Below are 6817 nucleotides of genomic sequence, written 5' to 3'. Positions count from 1 at the left end.
CGGTTAAGCTATACTACAATAAAAAGTCACAAGGATGAAACTACTTGCTGTAATTAGACGTTTTATGAAATGTACAATTGTAAAAAATGGCTATGACTATAACATATATGCAAATATATCCTTCTGGTATTTTCATCAATGTATAATAAATTCATGTTCTGCTGTTTCCAGTGTATCATATATATATTATTATATGATTCTATTCGTTATTAGCTAAAGAAGTTTGTCATAATACTATAATAACATCAAAATTAATCGAAGGCTCGGGAAAATAACATTACACTTCCTTTACATTTCCACTACACAATTAATTACATTTAGAAGTTTCTTCTACACAAGACCAACTCCACTTTATTTATATACAGATTTTCACTAAAGTATTTTTCAGTGCATGTGACTAATTTCATAAATGAAGTTCAATACTGTTTAGTAATCAATTGTAAAGCAGGCTATACGAACTTTGATTACAACATTAATTAGGAATGCATCATAAACTAATTGCGATATATAAGTGTTTTGAACATATTGTAGTTATAAAAACACATTCATTTGTAATCTAAGCAAGCTCTGTTTTCCAGTCACCTAAACACAACTTGAAAATATAATATGTCTGTAATTGAGACTTTGAAAAAGTCTAAAATATCTTGTTAAAGATAGACTGATAGTGAAAACTGACAGCAATGTTTATTACAAGTAAAGTCGATATTGTCAGTGAAAGTGAAAATTGGCAGCAATGTTTCTTACAAGTAAAGTCAATATTGTCAGTGATAGTGAAAATTGACAGCAATGTTTATTAGAAGTAAAGTCGTATTGTCAGTTATAGTGAAAATTAACAGAAATGTTTATTACAAGTAAAGTTGATATTATCAGTTATAGTTAAAATTGACAGCAATGCCCATTAGAAGTATAGTCGGTATTGTCAGGGATAGTGAAAATTGACAGCAATGTTTATTACAAGTAAAGTCGATATTGTCAGTGAAAGTGAAAATTGACAGCAATGTTTCTTAGAAGTAAAGTCGATATTGTCAGTGATAGTGAAAATTGAAAGCAATGTTTATTAGAAGTAAAGTCGTATTGTCAGTTATAGTAAAATTGAAAGCAATGTTTATTAGAAGTAAAGTCGTATTGTCAGTTATAGTGAAATTTGACAGCAATGTTTATTGGAAGTAACGTCGATAACTTCAGTGGTTGTTTCAACAGGAAGACTAATGACCAAAGCCTCATATGTGGGTCGATGTGTAACCTGCAGCTTTGATGTTAATGTTCTTCCTAAAGCATTCTAGAATGTTTACGTCACAAAAAAGGTTGGGGAGAGAAGACACTAGGGGGCAATAAACATACCAGCTGCACTAACCTCGTGTACAATATACATATAATACCTTTCAAATATACTTGGAATCAATGTCACTATTTAACACATCATATATCATGTATTATTTATATGATAGTATTTTTTGTAAAAACATCAAATGTCTAGAAGAAAACGGGGATCAAATATTCCTAAGTGAGCTGTTAACTTATAAAAGCCCCCAGTGGCACAGCGGTATGTCTGCGGACTTACAACGCTATAATCCGGGTTTCGATACCTGTGGTGGGCAGAGCACAGATAGCCCTTGTGTAGCTTTGTGCATAATTAAAAACAAACAAAACAAAAACAAACAAACTTATAAAAAAATACAGAAAGAAACAATAATATAATTTAATAACCTAAAAGCGGTTGTCGGAGAATAAATAAACTTTAAATTTTAAACAATTGCTTACTGATGACTAATTAACAAATTGTGTTTGTATTGTTCCATTTCACAGTAAAACACATGAATATGAACAACACATTTCAATGTATCCTCCAATTTCAATAAATTACACTGAGTAGTAAATATAAATTTGTTTGTTTCTTTGTAAATAAGCACGAAACTAATCAATGCACTATATATGCTCTGCCCATCACGGGTATCGAAACCCGCTTTCTAGCGTTGAAAGTCCACAGACGTACCACTGTGCCATTGGGGGGCATAAATATAGCTAATCTGTGTATGTGTTACAGAATATGCATGAAGAAACTTGTTTGTTTCCCCTAGACGGCAAGTACCTCTTTACACTGTATGCTAGCCAACCGCTAATAATAGCCACCCCTAATACATGAACTAATGGCCAATTGTATGTAACCTTTCTCACTGTGAATGACCTTGAGCGAAGTAACTGGTAGACTTTACAATATCTTAGGGTTAGTTAGAGGAGATAACTAACTCACTGAAATGGCTGTGTTTCTTCAATATACTTTTCTTGTATAATATAGAAGGTCAACCTGCATTTCCACAGATAATTCATATATTCAAAGTACGTGATAAAATCATATTTAGTATTACTTGTTGTCCACTTGAAAACACTGAGTAACTTGGTTTGACATTGATAATTAATTATTTTATTATAGCTGCACGAGTGTTATGATTAGTAAATTTGCAATCAAACTGAAACCAGCTGTCGATGTTTTTATGTGGATGTCTCAAAGGTTTCAGAGAATGAACCAGTATTTTGAAGAATGTGAGAAAACTATTAAATACACGCACAGTTTGTAATCGTAAAGAAATACAGATACCTTATAATCGTGAATAGTAAATATAAAATAACATTAATTTTATTTTTTCTTGTGTTATACATTATTATTATTTCTTTCATTGTACTTCTCGTTCTTTCGGGGTTTTAACAGGTTTCATTGGGTCTCAAAAACTGTGTAAACAGAATATATTTTTTTTGGCACTTAAACAACTTCTGTCCCACCTTTTTGTTTTGGATATCAATACGGAGCAGGCAGTATCCAGGCAAGGGGTGGACAATGTAGCTGTAACTTGCCTCAGGATACATGACCTTGTGATCTGTTGTACCAATATGGTACGAGTATAATGAGTATGTAATTCATGCCACTAATACAGCGATGCCAGTAAAGGAAACCATAACCGATTCAAATTCAACAGAGGGACTCTGCAGATGTAAGGACGAAAATGGTATGTTAATGAATACTGCGAACAATAGACAAAATTTCACATACTGTGAGTAATGCAACAAGGTAACATTGGTGGTAGTGTCCAGGGTCACTGATGAGGATTGGAATTCTCCGAAACTAGTCTGGCTCATAGACACACACCTCAATGAAAGAATAAACTATTCCAAGCTTTAACTCGTTGTTAAACAAATGTTTAAATAACTCTACATGTTCAATTATGTAACAAGAGTTATTATCTAGGATTCAGTAACAATGCAAACAAGATAATAGTTCTTGAAACGGAGGATGAGGTAACACTGAACCTGATCCTCCCTGGTCCAAAACATGAACCGAATCCTGATGTAGAAGTAAAAAGATGTAAGGGAAGAGTTCCTTCTTATTTTTACAAAGCAAATTGTCACCTCTTCACTTTATTTATTTATTTTGTGGAAAATGTCATAACATCCTAGGATCAAAGATAATGCCAACCTTTTGAAAACTGGCTAATATGTGACCTTGTTTAGGTGTCATCGCATATGGGCTTTCTTTCATATGTCTGTTTTGGGGTGTAAATTAATATGAACAGTTTTCTGTTCAGTAGACATATTTTTGTTATGTTTCACCTAAATCGTTTTCCGTGTGGCTTTTAGCACTTAAATGTATGGCTTTGCTTTGAAAGTATCCTAGAAAGTTAGTGTAAACATCCATAGATTGCAAAACAAGGCTCACTGTCGAAATCAAATTTCGTCGGCTTCTCAGTGAGTCTTTCAAACCCGCCGGAATTCCCTAACAAGTAATTAATGTATGTATTAGAGAGAGAACACTCTCAATCTTCTATGTTCTAAATAAACCTTGTTATGAGACAGCGGCAAGAAGCTTTCATAAGTTTGTTCAGAATTTCATTTGAGTAGCGTGAAAAACTCCTTTTTGCTTTCTATAGTATTGTAAATAATCGTAATTACATTTTGAAAAGGTTGAAAACTCCATTATCGATGTGCAGAAATTATATTGGTTTGTTATGAATTTCGCGCAAAGCTACACGAGGGCTATCTGTGCTAGCCGTCCCTAATTTAGCAGTGTAAGATTAGAGGGAAGGCAGCTATTCATCACCACCCACCGCCAACATTTGGGCTACTCTTTTTACCAACGAATAGTGGGATTGACCGTCACATTATAATGCCCACACGGTTGAAAGAGCGAGCATGTTTGGTGTGACGGGGATTCGAACACGCAGATTACGAGTCGAACGCCCTAACTACCTGGCCATGCCGGGCCATAGAAATTATATGTCGCAGAATATACAGATAAACGACTGACAAAATATTTTAACAGTTCTCAGATTTGATTACTGTTCTTTTTTCAAGTTCTAAAACAACAATATCTTTTTTCTTACTTACATTTTCAATTCCTATTTTTTAATTCGGACCCAATTTTATATAAAGAGATATAAAATGTTACGTGTAATAAAATTTATCATACTTATTTTTGAAAAGTTATTTTCCAAGTATTCAGTAACGAACTCAAATCTTCACCTTATCATTGCGATTCTTAATTTCACAAAAAAATGTAATCCAAATCTTTAACATTTCAAAGGTAGTTGAGATAAAATATTTACATTTTTGCACGTATTTGTCCAATGAAGTAGTCGAAGAAACTCCATATTCACTTGCTTGGATACTAATACATTTTTATTGTTTCAATGACAATAATGCCAGACATACTAGCTATATTTGTCTTTAGATTAGTGGTTCAAAACCTTTTGTGGCCCTCGCAACCCCAAAGGAAGCCCTCGCATCCCTCCCCTGAAAAGTGTGCATTAGACATTTCCTCTTGGCGACATTTGGGGAAAAAGAACATACTATAAGCCTCTTATGCGCACCCCCTGGACCCTCATTTCTCACCCCAGGGGGTACCAACATCCCTGGCTGGAAACCTCCTGCTTTTGGTCCTTAACTCATATGTTCACACACACTGGTTGAGTGAATTAACTGCCGAAGCTTCGTAATGACTAATAGCTTAAAATTGACGAATTCTATTTCCTGCATGATTTAGCCAAGTTCTCACATATTCCTTCAGAAAATAATTTGTAGACACAAACAGTTTATACCCACATAAAAAGCAAACAAAGCAAAACCAGCATGATTCATCAAGCAGAGTTCGTATATATAATATAATTTGATACTTACGTTAATATTAACAAATCGTAAATGAAATAATTTCAGTTTGCTAAAAGTAGCAAAATAAAATTGTAGATTTATTCATTTTTATTGACGCTTTCTTAAGAGCGTAATAAAGATATATTTGTCTGAGCCATAAATATATTAGATGTTTGAATAACTAGAATTAAGAATCTCTCAAAACTTTGATTTGAAGTTTTAAATTGGTTCCTTTTCATTTGATTACTATGTTCAAAAGTTAGATCACAACACAATACGAAACATGAAGAATAAAAACAAATTCAAAGTAAAAACAACCATCACTGTTCAAGAGAAAATTTTTGCGAACTTCTTTTCAATAACATCCGGTGGTTAAGTCAACAGTCGTTCACTTTCACTTGATTTTCAACGTTTTATGTATCAAAAACTTTAAATCTCAGCTATAAAACGAGATGATCTTCCACGACAGGGGGCCAGAATCAAATAAAGGACGATTTTCGAATGAAATAACAAATTTTCTCTGAAATACTGTAAGTTTGTCCTATTGACGACTGTTCACATTTTGGAGATAACTATATTTTTCAATATAACATAGCTTCATGCAACAATCTCGCGCAGAAAAGACTGAAGTGACACTCTCATGCGTGGAGTTATGTACGAGGGTGCTATAATTTAGGGTTCTGAGTTTCACCAGATCTCCCAGTTACAGCATTGAACTTATACAAAGCAAAACTTAAAATAAAAAAATAATGGATAACCTAGTTTATATAACGTTTGAAATATGGTATTATTATTTACCAAAACAACGCAAACAATTTTATTAACTAAATTACAGAAATATTTACTGATTTTTTTTAGTTGTTATTCTGTGGTTTTCTTTTAGTATAAAAATCAAGAGTTATTCTTTTTAAAAAGAAACATATTTTTCATATTTGTATTACAAGGAAAAATAACTTAATGTTTATTATTTCAATTTATTAAGTTAATTCAGTAATGTTTACTGCGTTAAACGAGAGAAAACTATTGATTGATTTATTTGCCTGAAAATATAAATATTATAGGGCCTAAAGATACCTCAAGAAAATAATGCTGTTATATTATGCCTTTTATATACCCCGTTTCTGTCATTATTCTGAGGGGATCGATAGTAACTGATTGCAACCTTTTTAAACTAATTATTCAACTTGAAAAATATTTCCAATCCCAGTTCTACGAGAACTGCTAAGCTGACAATATTGTTTTACAATAGATTGTGATACTGATAATCAAATACAGAAGGCTGTACTCAGATACACAATCACCGAAATATCTTATACCCGAAGACTCCAACTTTGTAATCATCTAATTCATTTCTGAAATTACTGCTGATTAATCTTATTCTGTTTATCAGAAATGCAATCCTCTCCCTTCCCATAGAACTTAGATAAACCTCAATTATTTGACTAGAGAAATCTATGTTAGTTTAACTTTATTTTCGATCATTTTTAAAATGTTAAAAAAAAGATCGAGATATGTTAATTAGGCTATGCTCATACACTTAAACCTGGATATTGCTAACTTCAGTGCATTAGCACGTTTACGTATATTTCTGCATTTCAGTTGATGTAAGTTTGTTATGGTTTTCGAAGAAGAATATCAACAGTTCCTTTTAAGAGTAGCTTTCATGTCACATTTATATACC

This window comes from Limulus polyphemus, unplaced genomic scaffold (assembly GCF_000517525.1).
Source record: "Limulus polyphemus unplaced genomic scaffold, Limulus_polyphemus-2.1.2 Scaffold104, whole genome shotgun sequence".
NCBI classification, from domain to species: Eukaryota; Metazoa; Arthropoda; class Merostomata; order Xiphosura; family Limulidae; genus Limulus; species Limulus polyphemus.
The sequence above is the reverse complement of the archived record's forward strand: the minus strand, read 5'-3'. Positions refer to the sequence as shown.